Raw genomic sequence first — 22,030 nt, 5'->3', positions numbered from 1 at the left:
TGCATCAATTGTTTTTTTTCCTCCCCCACCCATTCCTGATAAATAAAATGAGTTAAAAATGCATAGGAAATAAGATCACGCATTCCCCGTTTTATTTTCTTCACTCAAGCTTTTATTTTTTTTTTATTTTAATCATATAATAAGAAATGACAAAAACATAGAAATGCAAATGAGTCTCAGTTAGTGAGAGAAAGGATATTATAGACCTAGGGCATTTTTTTCCTCTTGTCACTAAACATCAGGGTAAGAGCCTGTAAGTGAATCTGTATGCACTCCATCATAGCCACACATCAGATGCCTGGCTCTTATTAAAAGCATGATGATCACCCAGCATGTGCATACATCTTGCTTGTGTATTTGGGTATTCTATAATTACAGCATCTCTTGTAACAGTACCTGAATCCGCTCACATATTCAAAAGATTAAATCATCACTTTTCACGTATTAGACAGACATAATTGGGCTCGTTCTATGGTGGGAATCGCCATGCTAATTTTTGTGATTTTTATGCATAGGATTTACATATTCATGAAGAGAATAGCTGTTATGACCGCCGACAGAGCAACATGAAAAGAAAAGACACCATTCTCCAGCATACAGAGTATACAAAAAATCTAGGGGGAAAAGACGCAGCATATGGCGACAAGGAGAAGTTGTTTGGTTTTTCAGGGTTATTTTACTCCCTATTTATAAAATTCTGAGTACACGGCTTACAAAATATGTAAGTATATTGAACTGGAAAGTAAAGTAAACCTGCATTATTAACAATCATTCACTGGTAGTTGAAAGAAAATCATTTTTACAATTGGTGCCCATGTTCTGCAAGTTTTATCTTTGCAGTTTTAGATCATTTTAAGTTTATGGATGCTGAGAATGTATTCATCCAGTGATGCAGAACATACTAATGAATTTTTTAAAAAGCTATGCTTCCATTTTATATTTTAATCATTATTTCAAATTTTCACATCTGAACCGTATTCTGGCAACTGTACCTTGCCTGAGCAAGGTGGGGTTCTAGGATACCTTAAGTCTTTTCCATCCTATTATGACTGCATGCTTTCCAAATGTGAAAATACTAACTCAATGTATTTTTCAGTATCTATTGTCTTTTAAAGAAAAATATTCACCAGAAGAAAGAAAGATCATTCCCAGAGCGTGACACATATAGTATGCACTGATTTTTTTAGTAGCCTCATCAAAACAGGCACTTTTAAAATAACTATGCAGTCAGTATAATATTACTGCATCTATGCATTCAGTGTAAACAGTGAAAGTATAATTTCTTTTCTGTTTACTTGTATGGTAGCTGCCATTCAAAATGTCCCAATTTTGACTATGATAGCTAAATAACATTACCTAAGTATTTACTCTCCTCCCTATAATTCTGTATATTTGGTCCAGATAATACTGCAAATAACAAGGTGACATTATTTCATTTTCCAAGTAAATTGAAAAGTTTTTAAGGTAACCATTGGATGTGTTGGAGAGGCCTTGATGTAAAATAATCATTTTAACACAAAGGCTATAGACAATATAATAGTACAAAAGAATGAAAAAGTGCAGAGGTCTATTTTCATATTTATACAATAAATATATCCTGATATACAGTCCTTCTTCCCTATGTTACTTAACCAGTATTAGCTGAGTAAATAAAAATGACTCTTTCCAATGCAGCATAAAAATAAACTCTTTGAATCAATTAAAAATGCTTCGTTCACTTTTACACATCATCACTGAGAGAATATTAGCCACCTAAAATTATAATAAAGAGCATGAGAAACTGGTACTGTTTCTGTGAAACAGAAAACAGATGCAAGAACTAAAACCAAACAGATTTCCTTCAGAATATTAATAAATATTTTTTTCATTAACTATGCATGTTTCCCCAGTCAGACCACTTTTACTGACTCTAACCAAGCAATAATCTTCCGAATACCTTTGTTTATACTTGTGTCTATCCAGGATTCAAACTCCAGTGTCTCCAGATCTGTAAGCAAATTATTAATTTTTCCACTCAGTTTAGGATGATGTCTAGGTTATGACATCATGCAGTACAAAAATAAGCTGAATCACTACAAGGGACTCCTGTGAATAGCAGAAAAGTGATGCACTTCCATTTTTAAAATCTGGACCTTACATAATCCCAGAGTGGTCTTCATTTTAGGACCAGGAAAAAAAATGTCCAGGATATTAGCACAAATTTAAAGGGATGTTTAACAAGGATTATATCTAAAATACTTAAGCATTTACAGGGCAAACAAAATCAAGGCAGTGCTTTGGTTTCATTACAAATAAAACTCCCCAAAACGAATTTTACAATATTAAAAGTGAGTTAAGACTCAAAATGTATGTTTCCCCAGTTTAGCAGTAAGAAGCTTGCCAAATTCTGCTTTCAGAGTGCCACCAACTGAAAACATGCTGAATGTCTATAAAAGTCAGCAGTTCCCAAAACTAAACTGTTTTTCATTTTCTCTTCAGTTAGCTAGTCCAAACAGAGCACTGTAAAAGGTTATTAATAAATTTCTCAAGTCAGAACTAGAAAAAGAAATTTTTAGATGAAGAGAGAAACCAAACAAAAATAAATGTGTGCATCAAATGTATGGAGTAGATGTGCAGTAAAAATGCCAATAAATAAATGAAATTGTATAAAATAAAAATGCATTGACTAGCATGTCATTTCCTTGTTTACTACCCTTTTACTGTCTGTGATGTACAGATCACATTCCCCACTGTACCTTTGGCTTGCGTCCCCCACTTGTCCGTTAAATCCATTGGCTTGCTTTTGTGATATACGTCGATTATGGGCTATCTGGATCAGAGGAATTATTTTTGTTATGTGCATACACAACAGGCCCCAGATCTAGGTCACTGATTCTCAACCGAGGTTCTGTGGCAACCTGACTGCTGCAAGATTCCTTTAAAGGCACCAGGCAATATTAGCATTGATAGGCATGCAAACACCTACACTAGATTCACAAGATAAACCCAGGGATTTCAGACTGGACCTCATAGTGTCAAAAGCATTCTGCTCTGCTGTGGTCTTTCATTTCTCTTCGCAACAGAAGAATTGCTTTAGTATTTTCCTATAGTCAAAAAAGGAGTAAAAATAATTTTGGAAATGGGGAGGCTGCTAAAATCAGAGAAGGAATGATGAGGTGCCTTGCATATAAAAGGGCTGAGAGCCACTGTTTTTGAAGCTCCCGCAAGCAAATAACTAACTAACCATAAAATAGCAATGGAAGGGAACTACTCGAGTCATGCAGTCCATTTCTCTGCCCTAACCATTCCCGACAGATCTTGTGCTAACCTCCTCTTTAAAACTTTCAACGATGAATAGCGCATCATTGTGATAAGCACTGTAAAAAGAACTAATATTATTATTTGTTTCCTTACATGTTCACAATAAAATTATTTCTAGTTAATCATATGCACTATAAATCATAGCTTTGCTATGTCCCTATTCTGAAGGCCATAATTAAAATGTTCAGATCTGGCTTCTTCAAGTCAAACACTTGTATCCACCTTTCTGTCCAGTCTTTCAATAAGTGTTGTGTTGGAGGACCTCATCTGACATCTGCTACATGGGTTATTAAATGACTTAAGGATGTAGTGAAGTAAGTGGTCTGCTTTTCAGAAGTGAAAGCAATGTGCACCTGCTGTGGTGAGTGGGCGTTTGGGAGTCCTAATGTGCCCAGTCCTTTTCAACTATACTCAAGAACATACCTAATTTTGTGTAGCATTAATACAGATCGCTCTCCCCACCGCCCTCACTCTCTCTCTCTCTCACTCTCACTCACACTCACACACACAGAGCCCAATTATTTAAGTTAGTTTTAATAAAACGAATAAAATGTTTGCTAACAGTCTTTTTCATTTTAAGATACATTAATCTTTATTTATCTTTATTTATATTTATATTACCAAATATTTTACAACCAGTTCTTAAACCATTTGTCCTTCTCAAAGGGGTCCATTTTGCCCCATTTTACTTAATATTCTTGTTTCTCACTCAGTCATCCAGAGTTCATCTTTTCCTTCACGCCCCATTCTTAGAACTCTTCGGGTAGCTAATGGTATTATACGAACATCACATGCTTTCACAAATATCTTAATTAAACTTAGGCTTGATTTACAATGACTATTATTAAAAGGTCAATGCTTTACCTACAGTGATCAGAGTTGGAGAGATCACAGATTGCATGCAGGGGTGCATGCAGCAGAGCTCACCCAGGCAGTACAGTGCAGGTGCAGCAGTTCACTCCCCCCATCCAGCCACAGCGGCCCCCATGGTGCTCCATATGGGGCCAAGCCTCACCCACTCCTGCCTGGGGCAGCCTGCACAGTGCTACCACTAACACCCTCCCCACACCCACTGACAGCACCACCCTGGCCCTGGCCCCATGCATAGCTTCCTGACAGGACTGCTCCTGCCTCCTGCTGCAGCTGTCCAGGTACTGCTCAGCTCCCCCCATGTCTAGTGGTTCCTCCTCCTCCTGCCCCTGTTGTGCCACTCCAGGTAGAGGGGAAGCTGCAATCAGGTGGTTCCTGCCTTAGCATGTGGGGCTCCAGCTCCCAGCCACCTTTCACCTGCCTGACACAATGAGCAGCCACCTGCAGGCAGCTGAGTGGGTAGAAGGCAAACCCCACCAGGAAGCTATGCATGTTGGCTGGGGCGGTGCCATTGGTCGATATGGGACAGGTACAAGCAGGGGTCAGACCCATTTGGAATACCACAAGCACAGCCATGGGCCAGATACAATCAACTGGCTGGCTGAATCCAGCCAATGGGCTGTATTTTGCCCACCTTTGCTTCAGGCCAAAGCATATTTGTATGTGAGGGTGCAAAGCTCACTGGCCAAGTTTGCAGATGACACCAAGTTATGGGGAAGCGTGGTCACGCTTGAAGATAGGCTATAGTTACAGGCAGATCTACACAGGCTGGCAAGTTGGGTGGATCAGAACCTGGTAAAGTTCAACGTTGAGAAATGTAAAGTGCTCCACCTCAGGACAAGCAACCCCCAATGCACTTACAGGCTTGGTGGCACCAGACTATCACCACAAATGAAAATGACCTGGGAATAATAACAGACCACAGTATAAATATGAGCCAGCAGTGCGACACTGTAGCCAGCAGGGCAAATAATACCCTGGCATGCTTCAATTGATGCATCTCCAGCAAAGCCAAGGAGGTGATTTTTCTACCCAGTACTGGTGAGACTGCAGCTGGAGTACTGCATCCAGTTCTGGGCATCACACTTTAACAAGGACATGGACAAACTTGACAGAGCCCAAAGAAGAGCCACCTGTATGATCAAAGTCTTAAAAGGCAAGCCATACAAGGAAAGGCTGGGGGTTTGGGACTCTTCAGCCTGAAGAAAAGAAGGCTGAGAGGGGACCTGGTAGCAGCTTATCACTACACTAAGAGCTCAGTGAGCAACTGTTCACCAGGGCACCCGAGGGGAAAACCAGGAGTAATGGCCACAAACTCCTGGAAGATCAATTCAGGCTCAACATTAGGAAAAACTTCTTCACAGTCAGGGTGTCCAGACTGTGGAATAAACTCCCTCCAGAGGTGGTGCAATCGCCTACCCTGGAAATCTTCAAGAGGAGATGGACAGTCACCTTGCTGGGGTCACCTGACCCCAGTTATCTTTCCTGCTTGGTCTTCTGAGGTCCCTTCTGGCCTTACCATCTATGAATCTATGAATATGTGGCAGGATGGCCAGTGGGCTCACCGGCAACCCAGAGTATTGGCTTGAGCCTGAATGACTTGAAACCTATTGGTGGAGGCATTCTTCCTTCCCCACCAATCAGGGGAAGGCAGGAGGAAGGCTGTCCTAACCCAGGGGCAAGGGGAAAGAAAGGACCTGAGGGAGATATTTGAGGATTAGGACTGAGAGATTAGATTACTTGTCGGTACACACTTTTCAAAAGACAGTCACTCCCTCTCTGATCTCTCAGTTCTAATCCTCAAAGGTAATTTACAAAACACCTTTCATAGATGAGCCTACCAACTTCAGTTCAATCAATCTACTGGATACAAAAAATCACAAACTAAATATAGACATTGGATTTATGGCACATTACATCTTGCCTGCCATGTGATAACCCAGGTAACCTGCCTGCAGCTGACCAGCTACATTCTTTCACACATTTCCCTCCTTTCCCCACCATTGCCCTCCTATCTCTACCCAGTGTCTCCCAAACTACCTCTTATTTGCACTTTCACAGACAAGCATGTTGAAAATTAGCTTCTTTTCTACCTTGGAGAACATATAACACCAGCAGAGTCCCCCTGAAGATGGATGTTTGTGGCCAAAAGCTTGCAGAGAAAGTTTTTTACAACTATTTAGTTAGTCTAATAAAAGCAAATCAAGAGGCATCAACATTGAATGACTCCTCCGTAGTGCAGCAACATTGAATGACTCTCCTCTCTCTCTATATATATATAATCTATATAAATATCTATATAGATATATAGATCTAGCTATCGATATATCTATATATAGATGGATAGAGAGAAAATATATATATATTTTTTTTTTACCCCCAATCCTCTTGTTGCCCAGGGCCCCAAAACATTTTAATCTGCCTCTGGTTTCTGACAATCCCCTAGTCTGAAAATCATGGCTGGGATAACAGTAGCTTCTGTTTTAGGCCTCCTGAACAGGCCAACTGTTTTAAAAAAAGGATGACTTCAATCAAGGAGGGGTACAAGCTATACCCATAGTCAACAGATGGAGCCAATTATAAGAAAAGGGAAGGGGAACACTGCATAAGGGCTCTAAACAGAACCAGGACTCGTTATTGTTTTCTGCAGATCAATACTTATTTTGTGCTTTTCTAAGATTTTTTTTTGTTAAGAAATTTTGCTAAGAAAGATTTTTAGTTACGTAATTCCTTTGCTAAATCCCTATAATTTGCTTTACTGTCAGGGTCCTGAGAAGTGTTGTGGTACTAGATATCTAGGTGTCCAAACTGAAGGGTCCTGCTCCTCAACAAGGATGTCACAAGTGGAGCATGTCTGATGAAACCAGTGCTAGGAAGAGTCATAGTCACTGCACATCCCCATGCAGCTTGGTCCACCTGTAGCAAACAGGTATGCATTCAAAGGAGAACTAGTCTAAACAGTAACAATGACACTTCAGAAGTAATTCTGAATCTAGAAAAAGATTTACCCTGATGGCAACCCTTGGTGCTTTATAGAACAGAACACCTGAGGACTGAAGCATAGAGGCAGATAGAAAATAAAATAAAATAAAAAATATGTAATTCTATTCCTTCTTTGACAAAGAATAATCAATGTCTACTTGCCTGAAAATATTATAATGAGAAATCTGCAGAGAAGAATCATATTTCATATAGGTAATTTCTTATCAACAAATGTGTATACATTTTTACAGGCTTCTCTCACTGAAGTGTCTGAGCATTACACCAAAATTAATAAATTTATCCTTGCAAAGTATCTGAGAAGAATGGTTACTATCCTAAACTGGGGATCATGACTCAAATCACAAGAAGACAGACTTGATTAAAATATCACAACTGGAAATTAAATACAAATATCCAAGATGGTCTGTTGCTTTGGCCACAAAACTGTCCTTCCCTCGTGTGACCAATTTTATCCAACAGATTTATCCACCTGATTTAAGTACAGTGTATATACAGGATAAATGCTACTTACCATGTAATAAATATATACAATGTATTCCAGGTCAGAGCAGTTAAAACGCTTCACAAGCTTTCTTTATAAAAAAAGGTATCATTCACATGCCACGGACTGGAAAATGGATGTGAAGATGAACAAGTCATCTAAGGCTACTGGAGTTACCTGTATTCAAATTTATCTCTGATCCCCGCACCTCATCCATTAGTTGATGAGCATTGCCTCTGTAGTAACAACATGTCACATTATTGTTCTAATTATTCTTCCTACTCCTTAGAATTTTTTTAAGTCAACAAAAGTCAGCATTTTGTTTTTTCTGTACCCTCAGTGACAGTACTCTTTTCTCCATTTTAAAAATTAGACTACAAACTAAGAAGTCTAATTGCAAAATAATAGAGGCAACAGTGATGCCCTTTGTTTCTCTTGCTCTCTTCTTGTAGCTTGCTGCAGGTCTTAGAGGATTTGTTGTTTGCATTAAAGATTGTGGTAAGATGTCATGGCAGTGAGCAGGAGGGGGCTTCATGGCTCATGATGTGCCAGAAAGGCCAGACTGGAGGTCCAACACTTTTTGGAATTAATACCTATTACATGATTACCTTTGATTTCATAGGACTGAACTCGGTGACCCAGGGGTTTCTTTCAGTCCTATTTTCTTGTTGGGTCACTGTATACTACTGATACTGTATATAAGCTTATAAATGCAAGAACAAGGGGGACAGTTATTACAATTAAACATGACAAATGCAAATGTGATAAAATGAAGCTTTTTCACATAGTGTGTCATCAGACTGGGACCTCATTGCCACTGGATTTTATTAAAGACAAGCATTTAGCAAATTTCAAATATGGATACATATTTCAAGAATCTCCAGAATTATCTATCCAGTTATTAGAGGGGGGGGGGAAAAAAACCTTTTATGGAAGGGATATTAAACCTTATGCTTCTGAGTTTAAATCACTCTCTTAGTACTGGAAGTCAGGTTATGACCTTATGCAGCAAAGTGAAGACCTACTCTGGAGTTCTTATATCTTTTCATGAATCATCTGCTGCTAGCTACAGTTGAAGAGATGATACTACAGCAGATGGACTTTGCATCAGATCCTGGCACTTTATTCCTATAGCTATGTGCCTTAGGTTAAAGCACACACATGCACCAAACTGCTCTTTGAAAATATATCATGGGATCTTAACATTTCTCTTGAATGTCCACCAAATAGTGAGACCTTGGTTAAGTAGGTTACTATTCACACATCATTTTTAGTATGTTGGCATTCAACTACTGCTGTGCCATCATTTAGATATGAGTTTGAAATTCTATGATCTGACTTGTCTCTAAAATATGGCACCTGTGAGTGAAGATGTGCTACTCAGTTAATTATCAGTGACATTCTGTTAACAACTGCCATTAAGAGGAAGGGTCATGTTGTGCAATACACTTAGGATGTTTTAATTGCACTTAAGTCTTGAATGTCCACACTTTCAAGCAATAAGACATAAGGTAAATGGGATCGTAACATACCAAAGTTATAACTGTTCACAGGAGGAGTAGCTCCAGATCTTATCAAGTAACATGTTCAGCTGTCATTGAACTGTTAATACAAGTTCAAGGTGCCAGGGTGGTGCAGGGCCTGGGATCAACCAAACAGCTGATTGCAGCTGCAGTTCTAGCACTGCCCTGGAGATGGTTGAAGACCACTAGCGGCAGAATCCTAGCTCTGCAGATCCAATGGCAGAGGCTGCTCCCTTTAATGGGCTCAGTTCCCCATCTTTCCTTCCACCCACTGCTCCTGGGAGGCATTCCTGGACTGCCTAGCGGGAAGGATGTTGGAGGCTGCACATCTTCACAGGCAGACTTGTGAGCTGCAATGCCTGGTGCAGGGGTCAGTGCTAGGGGGAGGAGGGACACAGCTGTCTCCAGCCCAGTCTAGAGACTGTAGTAAGCATTACTGTACACCTGCTCAGAACATGTTCTAATTTTTAATACAGCATGGTAATGCTTCCTATGATCTAAATAAAACACATGGAACAAATCCCACAGACTCCAATAAAACATAACTGGGGAATGTTGATGAGACATTTCCGTTACACCCTAAATTTAATCTACTTACTTACATATCATAGTATTTGATATGTGCTACCCTGCACCCACTAAGAGTGACATTTATGACAGATCATAATTGGTTCATTAATTGAACACTAAGGGGTCAATTTAGGACACAGTGCTTCCATTAACTGTAGTTTCTTGGTTTAGTTATTGTTTGCAATTGTGACTTCTTGGCCTTTTACTTGGAACCAGGGGCAAAGAAGGAAATTATAATGAATACATGTTCAAGGCAGTGTTTAGGGATTTATCTGTGTGACTCCCATTAATACCAGTGGGGGTTGTTTAGGGATTTAGCTGCACAATGCTTTGAAAATGTGTACTTCACAGTTGACTAAAGGAGATGACTGCCCTAGATCTGTCTTCCCCACTACACCCCCAACCAGGGGACAGGAAAGGTTAATAAGAGGTTAGAAGACAGGTAGAAGTAGGATAGAAACTCTGATTTGAAGTCATAAGCTGCCCATCTTTCCATATTCTCAGGGTACTTGACAAGTTGAAGCCCATCACTATGTGGTTGAGCTAAATGTAGCTGTAAAACTATTTGTGGTTCACAATTTTAATGTCAGCCCTAATGCAATCTACAAGAGAACAAAAATACAAGAGAATTCAATTGTATTGTTTTATTCCACTTTGCCCCAATTTAATAAGCTTAGCTACATTTGGTAACTTTTACAGAAGAAATATGGAAAGAAATTTAAAAAATATGAGTTCCAAAACAATAGCTAACCTAGTCTCAAATTCCTGAAAAAAATGTATTTAACTTTTATGGTATGTATTAAGTAATTGGGATTAAATAATATTTTACTTAGAGTAGCTTTGATGTTTAGTAGCTTTGTGCCAAGAGCAGCCACCTGCATGCTGGATCAGACACACCAGGCAGATCCAACCCATGGATGGACGAGGTACTGCCCATCTGGCCTACAGGGTGAAGAAGTTGGCACCACTCTCCTAAACTATAAATCTATGCTATAGGTATATTGCTATCCGTGATTTACAAGTAAGAAAGTAAAATGCAGTGTAAGGAAGTGATGACTTTAAGCAAAATTCCTTGCAAGGTCTCAACTGAGGCAGAGCATCTTTGTGGGTACAGACAGAAGTTCTATTTGCCATGCCATCAGCCCTCTGAAAGTGCTCTTCAGCCGTGCTGTGACACACGTGTATGGCTGCAGAGAGTTTTACAAGTGGCCGATCATGAAACAAATTAACTCTCATCAAATGAGAGATTAGATAAAGGTACTCTACTTTGGAGCACATGAAGGAACTTCTGTTCCTTAGGGTTAATCTGTTGCGTGATTAGGGCTGGGCTGCATCAGCTCAGCCCAGCCCTGCCCCCAGTGCTGTCTGCAGGAAGGGAGAGAAGAAAGGGGAGGGGGAATGAGCTTTAGGATGGGGTTTGCCTGGCCTGAGCTGGAGGGAGGGGCAAGTGAACTGGAGCCCCCGCCTCAGAGCACCCCTCCCCTCCACTTCAGACCAGGCCAACCCCAGGCTACAACTCACTACCCATCCCTTCTTCCTTCTCCCTTCCTGCAGAGAGCACTAAAATTTAAGAAAGGTGGGTGGGGCAGGGCTAGAGGAGAAAGGCTGCAGGCAGGCTTCTCAGGCTTGACCAGCTAAAAAGAGGAGCTTGATCCTCCCTCCCTCCCTGACCTAACAAACAAACGTCTGTTGGGCTAGGGGGCTGCTCAAACTCATGGTGCTTTACGTAAAGCACCATGAGTTAGAATGGAGGCCCACATGTCTGTCAGCACCCTATATTAAACCTAATGTAAACTTTTTCTCAGGAGTGAAATCCCCTTCACATGAAAAAGTGTGGATTGCGGAAACTGAAGTCAGGGTTAGGGCACAAGAGTCACTGTGAAAAATTACCCCAGCCATTAATTGAGTTTATAGGTCTGCAACAGTGTTTGTAATCCCTTTACAGAGCTTGCAGATCATGGTCAGGGCAGAGAATTCATGTAGGTAGTATAAGGCACAGCCTGTGGTTGCTCTCAAAACTAGCCTATTAAGTAACAGAACATATACCCCTTTCTCTAGCAGGCAGGGCACAAGTCCTCACATCTGATAAAGCATAGTCCAAATGAAAATCCAAAGGCTTAAGCAGTTCAAGCCTTGTTCTACTTAAGCCTTGCTCTACTTTTCACTAGAGGAGTGAATTTCACCATATATGTTGGCAGGGGGGGCTTACATACTCCCTAAACTTATAAGATGCAGGGACCTATGGGGACTTTTTACCATCTTGTACCATCTACGATTTTCCCAAAGCCTGACGAAGGGACTGTGATCCTGAAAGCTTGCAGAAAAGGACAATTTTCTTGCCATTTTCCAGTTGTTCTAATAAAAGGTATCATTTTGGAACCAAGAGTTCTAGTTGTTTGTATTCCATGCTCTAGTAACCCTTACCATAAAGAAGTTCTTCCTAATATCTAGTGTAAATCTCCTCTCTGTCAGTTTGTGGCCATTGTTTCTAGTTACTCCAAGGGACACCTTGGTAAACAGAGCATCCCCTATTCTTTGTTGCCCCCCTCCACCCCTAACAAATTTGTAGACAGCCACCAGATCCCCTCTCAGCCTTCTCTTACAGAGGCTAAAGAGTTCCAGGTTCCTCAATCTCTCCTCACAGGGTCTTTCCTGCAGGCCCCTAACCATATGAGTGGCCCTCCTCTGGACCCTCTCAAGGTCATCCACATCCCTCTTGAAGTGTCTCCCAAAACAGGATGCAGTACTTCAGCTGTGGCCTTACCAGTGCCATATAGACAGGGGGTATCACCTCCTTAGACCTGTTCATGATGCACCTGTTAATGCATGATAAAGTCCAGTTAGCTCTATTGATCACTTTGTCACGTTGTCAACTCATGTTCATCTTTGAGTCAACTGTGATTCTGAGATCCCTCTCTGCTGCTGTGCTACTTCAAAAGTCATTTCCCAATCTGTATGCGTGTTGGTGAATCCTTTTCCCCAGGTGCAGCATTCTGCACTTAGTTTTGTTAAGATGCATCCTATTTTGTTCTGCCCACTTTTCCAGCCTGTCCAAATCTGCCTGAATCAGTTCCCTTCCCTCCAGCATGTCTACTTTGCCCCATAATTTGGTGCCATCCATGAATTTGGACAATGTGCTCACCACACCCTCATCCAAACCACTGATGAAGATACTGAACCGTACTGGTCCCAGGACTGAGCCTTGAGGAACCCCAATGGCCACATCTTTCCAGGCCAAGACTGACCTATCCACCACTACTCTCTGGGTGTGTCCCATTAGCCAATTAGTCACCCACCTGACAGTGTAATCATCTACATCACAGTAACTTTGTTTATGAAAATGGGATGTGACACTATGTCAAATACATTTTTTTAAATCCAAGTATATGACATCCACCTTGACCCCTGCATCTAAGCAGTTTGTGACCTGGTCAGGCAGGATCTACCTGCTATTAATCTATTCTGGTTACTCATTGGCATTATTTTTTCCTGCTGGACTTCCACAAATAGAGTCCTTAATAATTTTTTCAAAGGTTTTCCCAAGGATAGAGGTGAGACTAACTGGTCTGTAGTTACCCGGATCCTCCTTCCTCCCCTTTTTGAAAATAGGGACCACATTGGCCCTCTTCCAGTCCTCTGGGACCTGTCCTGAGCACTCAAACAGTCCTACTTGACATCTGCTGGGAGGAGCAGTCAGCTATGACACTGCTAATTCTGCTATGACACTGGCTAATTCTTTCAGCACCCTGGGAGGAAGTTCATCTGGACTTGTTGACTTGAACGCATCAAGTCCCTCCAAGGGACACCTTCCCAGATGATTTTTTGCATGTACAAGCAGGCTTGAGAAAGTAATGGTAATTTCAAAATAAAATCATTTTGCATGCCATGATCATTTACTGGACTACATTGCTTGTTTACATAGCCATAACTGTGTGTGTCAAACAATGATGCCTGTTTCCTGTTGCTGTGCACTTTTCCACTCACTGCACACAAAATGGTTTTCTTAGTGTGCAATGCCATTTCTGAAACACACCCATATGTTAGGGAAGAACATGCGAGATAAAGGATAAGGTTTGCCAGAATGGCATATGTATGAAAAGAAAAGTATTTGCAGCATCTACTTCATACATATTACCCTGCAGATACGGAGAGGATTTTCTTCTTCCTTGTATTCAGACTTGAGTGATTACCAGAGGCAAAAGGAGCAGTTTCTTCAATTCTTACTTATGTTCTATGATTTTCTTTTCTGCTGCAAACCTCAGGTTCATTTGTGAACCAAAAGTTGTCACAAAAAAAAAAAAAAGGAAAAAATAAAAATACTAACAAAAGATGGGGGTGGTAAGAAAGATTGTTGTGTACCTTCTAACCGTCTTATACCAGAACCAGATTTCCACAGGAATATTGATTTCAAATGCAAATGTAAGGAAATAACACTCATAAAAACAGTCACTGAACTCTATTTAAGAGTTTTACATGGTAAGAGAGAAAGATATTAGAAGTGGAAATCACTGGTGGTAGTCCAAGGCACCAGCCTGAAGGAGGAAAAATTAAACCTGTCTTTTAATGGACGGTCATTTAAATAAACCACTTATCTGTTGATTTTGGTATTCCTCAAAGTCTTGCTGCATTTTGTGTAGTAATTTTTACAATCAACACAGCTTTAAAACACTGCATATCTCCCATGATCATCAACCATGTCCTCTCAAGTGCCACACTTCTATTATCTGCACACTAAAAAGCTATTCCCTGCTGTGTGTGAACACCAATAGGAGATTACTCCATCTTTGTTTTCCCCTGCTGAAAAGTCAAGGTTAACTTCAAAACCAAAAGAGTCAGTCACTTGTCACTAGGAATTTGATCAGATGTTACGCCATTGCAGGAATTCAGATTATATTTCTAACAAATACCACAAGCAGCAAAATCCTTCTAGCTATTAAGTCTCTTACATAAGTGATGAAAGTAACTAAAACCAGCTGAAGCAAAGTACAAGATACATGGATAGTGTCACTGAACTTGTTAAAATTTTTCTGTGTTAATAACTGATGACACCCAGTGGAACATGATTCTTTATAATCTTGTTGGAGGCTGAATAGCCTCACAGTTTCAAGTGCTACATTAAATTCTGAGAGATTCCGTACATCACTGTGGCATGCTAAGGAACAAGATAAGAAACTACAATGCTTGACTCTCTTTAGTACGGCCCCTCTAACAACAAGTCAGAAACTTTTTCACTTGAAATAAAAACGAGAAAATAAAATAAGAAATGTGCTGTCCTTTGCTGCAGTAATAATTGACTTGACAAGCCACTCCATATAATAAATATTGTAGCAATGAATGAGACAGAATCTATAAAGTGCTATCCAAAACCAGTCACAGTATTTAAAAGTCAGTAAAGATAAGAATCCAGTCACTGAGCGCATCTACACAAGACGTGTACTGCACAGTTGACTAACCGTGTAATAAACGTCACAGCGTCTATACATGTGCCCTTATTAGGGCGCATGAAACTAATAAAGTCTGCAGCAGGGTAGGGCTTGTATTTATATGCACTTCTGCAGATTTTTTCACGTGCAGCAGCACATGTGTAGACACTGAGCCAGCTGGTTAGAGTATGAGGCTGCTTCAGTGCAGGGGCTGCCAGCCAGCTACCTTCACGCACCAGCCAGCCCCCCTCACACACCAGCTAGCCCATCCACAGCACACTGAGCCCTGCTGGAGTATGCCCCAGCTGGGCAGACTGACCACTTGGGCCCCTGACAGCCAGCTCCAGGCCCCCTGCCAGCCCCCTGCAGCCCAGCTCAGTGTGCTGCAGTCTGGGTGCACATGTAAGCCACACACCCAGGAGCTTCCTGGGAGCAATAAACTGAGGAACAAAAAGTTTATTGCTGCACATTAATAGCATGCGTAGATGTGCCCATTTAGTCAAATAACTACAAGCAGGGGATTTGTTTTCTCCCAAGTAACCTCCTGTCATCTTGTCATAATCTACCCAATGAGAGTATGTAGCTAAGAAATATAAAAGTTCCTATTTCTTAGTACTCACAAGCAGAGCTAAGATGGGTGAAAATAAACACACACTTCTGTTTATCAAATCCTGTGGACAAAGCTGAAAATGAGAAGTAGTCAGAAAGGAAAAGAGGCACCCAACAGGGATAGCAAGTTCAGGCAAGAAAGAAAAAAAAAACTAATGAAATGCTCTAATACCATGCTGACAAGGGTCATATAGATTAGATTTGAAAGTATCCAGCAGGAGAGAGGACCCAAAAAAGGGGAGAAGGCAGTACTGAGGAAAGCAGTGTTTAATTCAGATGCTTGGAAAATGAAGAGCAGGGAAAAGACAAATCGAACTGTCAATCCAAAGGAAGTCAGAGCTTTATATTCCCTAATGTTCCCCATCTGATGCTCTGCAGTTAATAGCAGCCCATGCTCTACAGTCTTATGCAAGACTCTAAAGGTCTTCAGGGTGAGAACTACCCCTTTGTTATGTTTGTACATCACCTTAGACAATGGAGCCCAGGTATAACAGCATGGATCCAATATGTAGTAAAGAAGAATGAACACATAAAATACTTTTTCATAACATCATAGAATTGAAGGTTTGGAAGGAACCTCAGGAGGTCACCTAGTCCAGTGGGGCCAACCTTTTTGATGGGTGCACCACAAATTAGTCCTGCACCTTCCCTGAGTGCCACTCTTTTCCCCATCCCCTGCTCAACTGGCTGCTCTGCTTTTTGTTTTCTGCTCTGTGCTCCCTAGCCAAACTGCTGCTCTGTTTTCTGCTCCCTGCCTCCTCTCCAATCTGTCATATCACACAGAGGCTGCCAATGCCACATGCAGCACGTGTGTTGCAGATTGGCCATCCGATCCAGTCCAATCTCTGGTTCAGCCCTTCCAGTCAAGTGCTTGTCTAAAGAAGAAAAGAAGACACTTAAAAACAGTTTTTAAGAACTGGGATCACATTTCCAAATAAAGATTAAATTAAGTATATAGCTAAATTAAACCTGCTATATCCACATATTTATATATAATCATAGAATAATAGAAAATGAGGATTGGAAGGGACCTCGGGAGGTCTTCTAGTCCAACCCCCTGCCCAAAGCAGAGCCATCCTGAACTATATTAACTATATCTGAAAATTATTGGCATGGGGGAGGAAATCAATCAATCACACTCCTCTCTCATTCATGATAATAAGCTAAGGCTGAAGAAGAAATGATCAAGTGCGTAACATAGCCATAATGTCTTTCCCTTTGACTAACACCATTCTGGTCTTGTATATACTCCAATTGCACTGGTTTAATTTCAAATCAGTTTAAAAACTGATTTAATCAAGTGGTACAAAAAGTTATCTGGCTCCACTTAATTTTGTATATACCTAGATTACAGTGAATTAACTTTAAAAGAGTAGGAACAAAATATCACAAGCAGACATCTATATGAAGAGAAGTCATATTACGATAAGGCTGAAGAATGAGTACAAGAAAGAGGACAAAATGTTTAACAGTTCCTTTGGGGGGTTATTTATATAACTACGCCATTTTCCTTTAAAAAAAATAAAGCTAACAACAACAAAAAATCACTCCATACTTCAAAGCATTTGATGTAAAAGTTTTGACCATCACCATAAATCCATTCACTTGCACAGTTTTCTTTGTAACAATCTCCATTTTGGAAAAGGCTTTAAAGTTTTGTTTTGGTTTTTTTGAGCCAACAAATTATATCCTCATAACTAAATCTGGTAATCATTTTTACATCTATAGTCTACATGGATCCCAAAGGCAGTTTTTGTTTCAGAAAATCCTATAAAACCTATTTTACAAGAATAGGTTGTATCAGTTACAACCACCTGGACCGACATGGATCACCTGGCCTTAACTGAGTCTTATGCTGGTGTATCGTTGTAACCTTGATACTGCTTTTCCCCTCCCATTTCTTTCTTTGTGTGTTTTCTTTGTTTCTTTCTTTAGATTATTTTCTTATTGTAGTATCTCCTTACCCTTGGGATGTTTGAAAGCACAAATACAGTCTTGATTTACTTTTGTACTTTTATAATCATCAAATACTGGCATTTCCCTATGAAGTTTTATAATCATCAAATACTGGCATTTCCCTATGAAGAGTTACCATTTCTTTTCTTTGGTCTTCCCATTTCCCATAATTTAGATTCATGCAGTTATGAAGATCTCATTAGGTGGATTCTAATTAGTTTCTTACAAATAGAAGTCATTCTAGGTAGAATATTTGAGAAGTAAATTACCTAGTACATAATCTCTCTCCCAGATGACCAACCTTCAGCTGGGTACCCTAAAATGTATCCCTTCAGCCACATATCCTCCCACACATTTTCCCTCTACCAGATCATCACTGTGAACTTATTTACCTACATAACAATTCAGACTTGACATATGTAGTGCTGAGATGCTCTGGATGCTCAGCTTCTGGTAGTGTCAGAAGCTGTGTTGAAATCAAGTAGTAGGAGAAATTCCTGATACAATGGTCCCCCAATTTATGGTATAAGGTCACCCAATTTATTTTACTTCAGGACAACAGAGAGTGAAGATCAGCAGAGTTATAAGAAGCAGATTTTCCTTTCCTTGTTACCGAAATGGGGAAGCACAAATAAAAACTTATTTCATTAAAATGAAACTGTCTGCTGCATGCAACAAGTGGGAAGTAATTGTATATTACTGAAAGTTGCTACCACCAATTTGTGTTCCATTCTGATAGCCACATATTGTTTTGGCATTAGAGGGGGGACATTTTGTCTGACAGAACCATGACAAACTTGCAAGTCTAGCATGCACATATACACAATTCTCTTTCTGGTTTTGGATGCCTAGAAAAATGTAAAGCTTATACTTAAAGTGATGTTAAGATAACTCAGATAGCTACATTTCAACTTTGTTTCACCATCCTCCCCCTTTTGGGTAGAAGGCTGATCAGACAGCATTAACCAAAGACATACTTCACATTTTTGTACAGCCACTAGAGAGTACACTTAGTTGGAAGCTGAAAATTTACTATATTTTCTGTTAAATTGTTTTCTGTTTCTAAATTTTCTTTTAGATTGTTTAATAGGGGTAAAAGCATCAATTAATTCTTGATAAAGATCTTATCTTTCTCTACTTACTTGAGCTTAATCAGAAGAACATTTTTCAGCCATATTCACAACTGACAAGCAGGATAAAAATTAGACAAATAGAAAAAGAGGACTAGAAGGCACCCAAATCAACCCCTTACTAAAGGCAGGGTCATCCACATTTAAACCATTTCAGAAAAGTATGCATCTAAGCTGCTCTTTAAAACTTTCTGGAATGGAGATTCCACAACGAGTGGTGCTCAAGCTTCCAGGCCAGATGAGTGGGGCCCAACCAGTCCTCAAGCTGGATCCAGCATACAGGGCCTGATCTGCAAATTGGATCTTGTGCATGGATTGAACCAGTAAACAGCATCTTGGATTGCGCACAAGGTCCAGCTGTGGAAGACTCAGCACACTGGCCCAATCCAGCACATGTGACCATGTCATCTGGCCCATGGAATTTCCCAGGGGTCCAAAAAATTTAGTAACAGAGAAGCAGTGGTAATAGTAATTGCCACAGGCCTCTTGCAATCATGCCTATTATGACACTGCCACTGCTCTCCCCAAACCACATTTCTGGTAATGTGGGGAGTCCCATGGGTTAGATGACTTGAGTCTGCAGGCTATACTTTGGAAACTACTTCTCTGAATAAACTACAATCTCTCCCAGTAGAAACTGCCAGCATACATTCAGTTTCTTATAGAAGAAACATGCCCCTTCTTTGAAAAAGAAAGATCTTGACACCTGAAAGATCTCCCTGCAAGATAATTTCTCTTGCTAGACTGAACAATTCCATGTTCAACTCCTCTCTGATTGGGAGCAGTTGAGCAGCAGCTTCTGCTGTGCCTTCCCCATGACTTCTTCTACAAAAACTGTTACCTGATCTTGTTGTTTCTCTGGTAAAGTAGCTTGAAGACTGGCTTGTTTTTCCACTTAGGCTGTGTAAACATGTTCATAGATCTTGGAAAATTCTCCTGGGTTTATTTTTCTTGTAGAAAGATTTAGCCAGTGTTCAAATGCTGAATCTTTGAAGAACAGAGAGCTTGTAGTGCTGGTACTGGGCAGCCAGAGTGGCCCCATTCACATATCTGCAAGCTCCCTCAGTCTGCCTGGGGACAGATGGAAGCACTGCACAGGACACTCCTAATTGGTTGACCCAAACTGCTACAGGTAAGCTTGTGTCTCTCTGCAGTACAATGTGGAGTTGATCAAGGAACAATGTTCTGCTCCCTCATTGGCAGGTGCTATAAAATCCAGCAAGCGACACACTACCCTCCTGGGATATGCCAGGGAATGGCCATTTTTGTTCTGAGAGAAAAAAAACTGAACATCATTACACTTCTGGTTTCTACAGGGAGAGGAGAGATTTTTTCCAGGAGAAACTGAATGTCTGTATGCAGTACGGAGCCTTAGTTTTTCAAATTTCTATTAAGTGATAATTTTCTCTGTTATAACAGAGATTAGGGGCAACCAACATGGGTTCATTAGACACAGGTCCTGTCAGACCAACCTGATGGCCTTCTATGACAAAGGTCACAAAATTCTTAGACACAGGTGTAGCAGTGGACGTAGTATTTCTGGACTTTAGGAAGGCCTTTGGCACCGTCTCTCAACCCATTCTCATTAAAAAACTAGGAGACTGTGGCATTGATGCCTACACAGTCAAATGGTTCGCCAACTGGCTGGAGGGCTGCACCCACAGCATGGTAGTGGATGGGTCATTTTCGACCCGGAGGGATGTGGGCAGTGGGGTTCCCCAGGGCTCGGTCTTTGGGCCTGCACTGTTCAACATCTTAATCAGTGCCTTGCATGAAGGGGTAAAAAGCACCCTGTTCAAATTTGCTGATGACACTAAGATGTGGGGGGATGTGGGCATGTTAAAAGGGAGGAATAGGCTACAATCAGACCAGGCCAGGTTACGGGGGTGGGTGGATGAGAATAGGATTGGATTCAACATTGACAAGTGCAAAGTGATGCACCTGGGGAGGAACAACCAGCACCATACCTACAGGCTGGGGAACTCCCTTCTCACCAGTGCAGAGGCAGAAAAGGATCTTGGAGTCATCACTGATTCCAAGATGAACATGGGCTGGCAGTGTGGGGATGCAGTCAGGAAGGCTAACCATACCTTGTCATGCATCCACGGATGCATCTCAAGCAGATCCAAGGTGATACTCCCCCTCTATGCGGCACTGGTCAGGCCACAGCTGGAGTACTGCATCCAGTTCTGGACTCCACACTTCAGGAGGGATGTGGACAACATGGAGAAGGTCCAGAGGAGGGCCACTCACATGATCGGGAGCAGCAGGGCAGGCCCTACGAGGGGAGGCTAAGGGACCTGAACCTGTTCAGCCTCCACAAGAGAAGGCTGAGGGGGGATCTAGTGGCCTGTTACAAACTGGTCAGAGGGGACCAGCAGGCACTGGGGGAGTCCCTGTTCCCCCGAGCACTACCAGGAGTGACTAGGAATAACAGTCACAAGCTGGCAGAGGGTAGATTCAGGCTAGATATCAGGAGGTGCTACTTCACTGTCAGGGCTGCTAGGTTCTTGAACCAACTTCTAAGAGAAGTGGTGCTGGCTCCTACCCTGGGGGTCTTTAAGAGGAGGCTAAACAAACATCTTGCTGGGGTCGTTTGACCACAATACTCTTTCCTGCCGTGGAACTGATGATCTGTTTTTGTACTTCCGACCCTACCAACTATGAAACTATGAACTGACTTGCTTTTCACTGATATGTTCTGTAGCATCCAACCATGCAGTCAAAGTACTTTTATTTGTTCTATTCCTAGATTACTTGACATTTTTAAGAAGTATTGGAATACAGTACTAGAAAACAGGATTCCTAGTTTTTATTACTGCTTTATAAAGGAGTAACTCGGTATGCTCCTCCAGCCAAATTTTTAAATGTGGCCAGTGATTTGTGTGGCTTCACTTCTGGGTGCTGAGTTTATAATACTATGTGCCTGACTCTGAGGTTTTAAAGGATATACACTTCTGATGGCTTTAGTGGTCAGTGTGGTGGGTAGCAGAAGATCAAGCAAGAATTAAAAGAAAGACAAAAGAATGTTAATTACATTTAATGGCAGGTAAATCATAATTAACCACATGGTTTGTTGATTCAGTTATTTATTCATCCATCCATCCACTTGTCTATGTATATGCTGCCCTTCCAAACAGAGGGTCAAAGCATTTTACAATTAAA

Source organism: Crocodylus siamensis, chromosome 1, assembly GCF_052110815.1.
Source record: "Crocodylus siamensis isolate JL-2025a chromosome 1, ASM5211081v1, whole genome shotgun sequence".
Taxonomy (NCBI): domain Eukaryota; kingdom Metazoa; phylum Chordata; order Crocodylia; family Crocodylidae; genus Crocodylus; species Crocodylus siamensis.
This window is presented reverse-complemented; position numbering follows the sequence as displayed.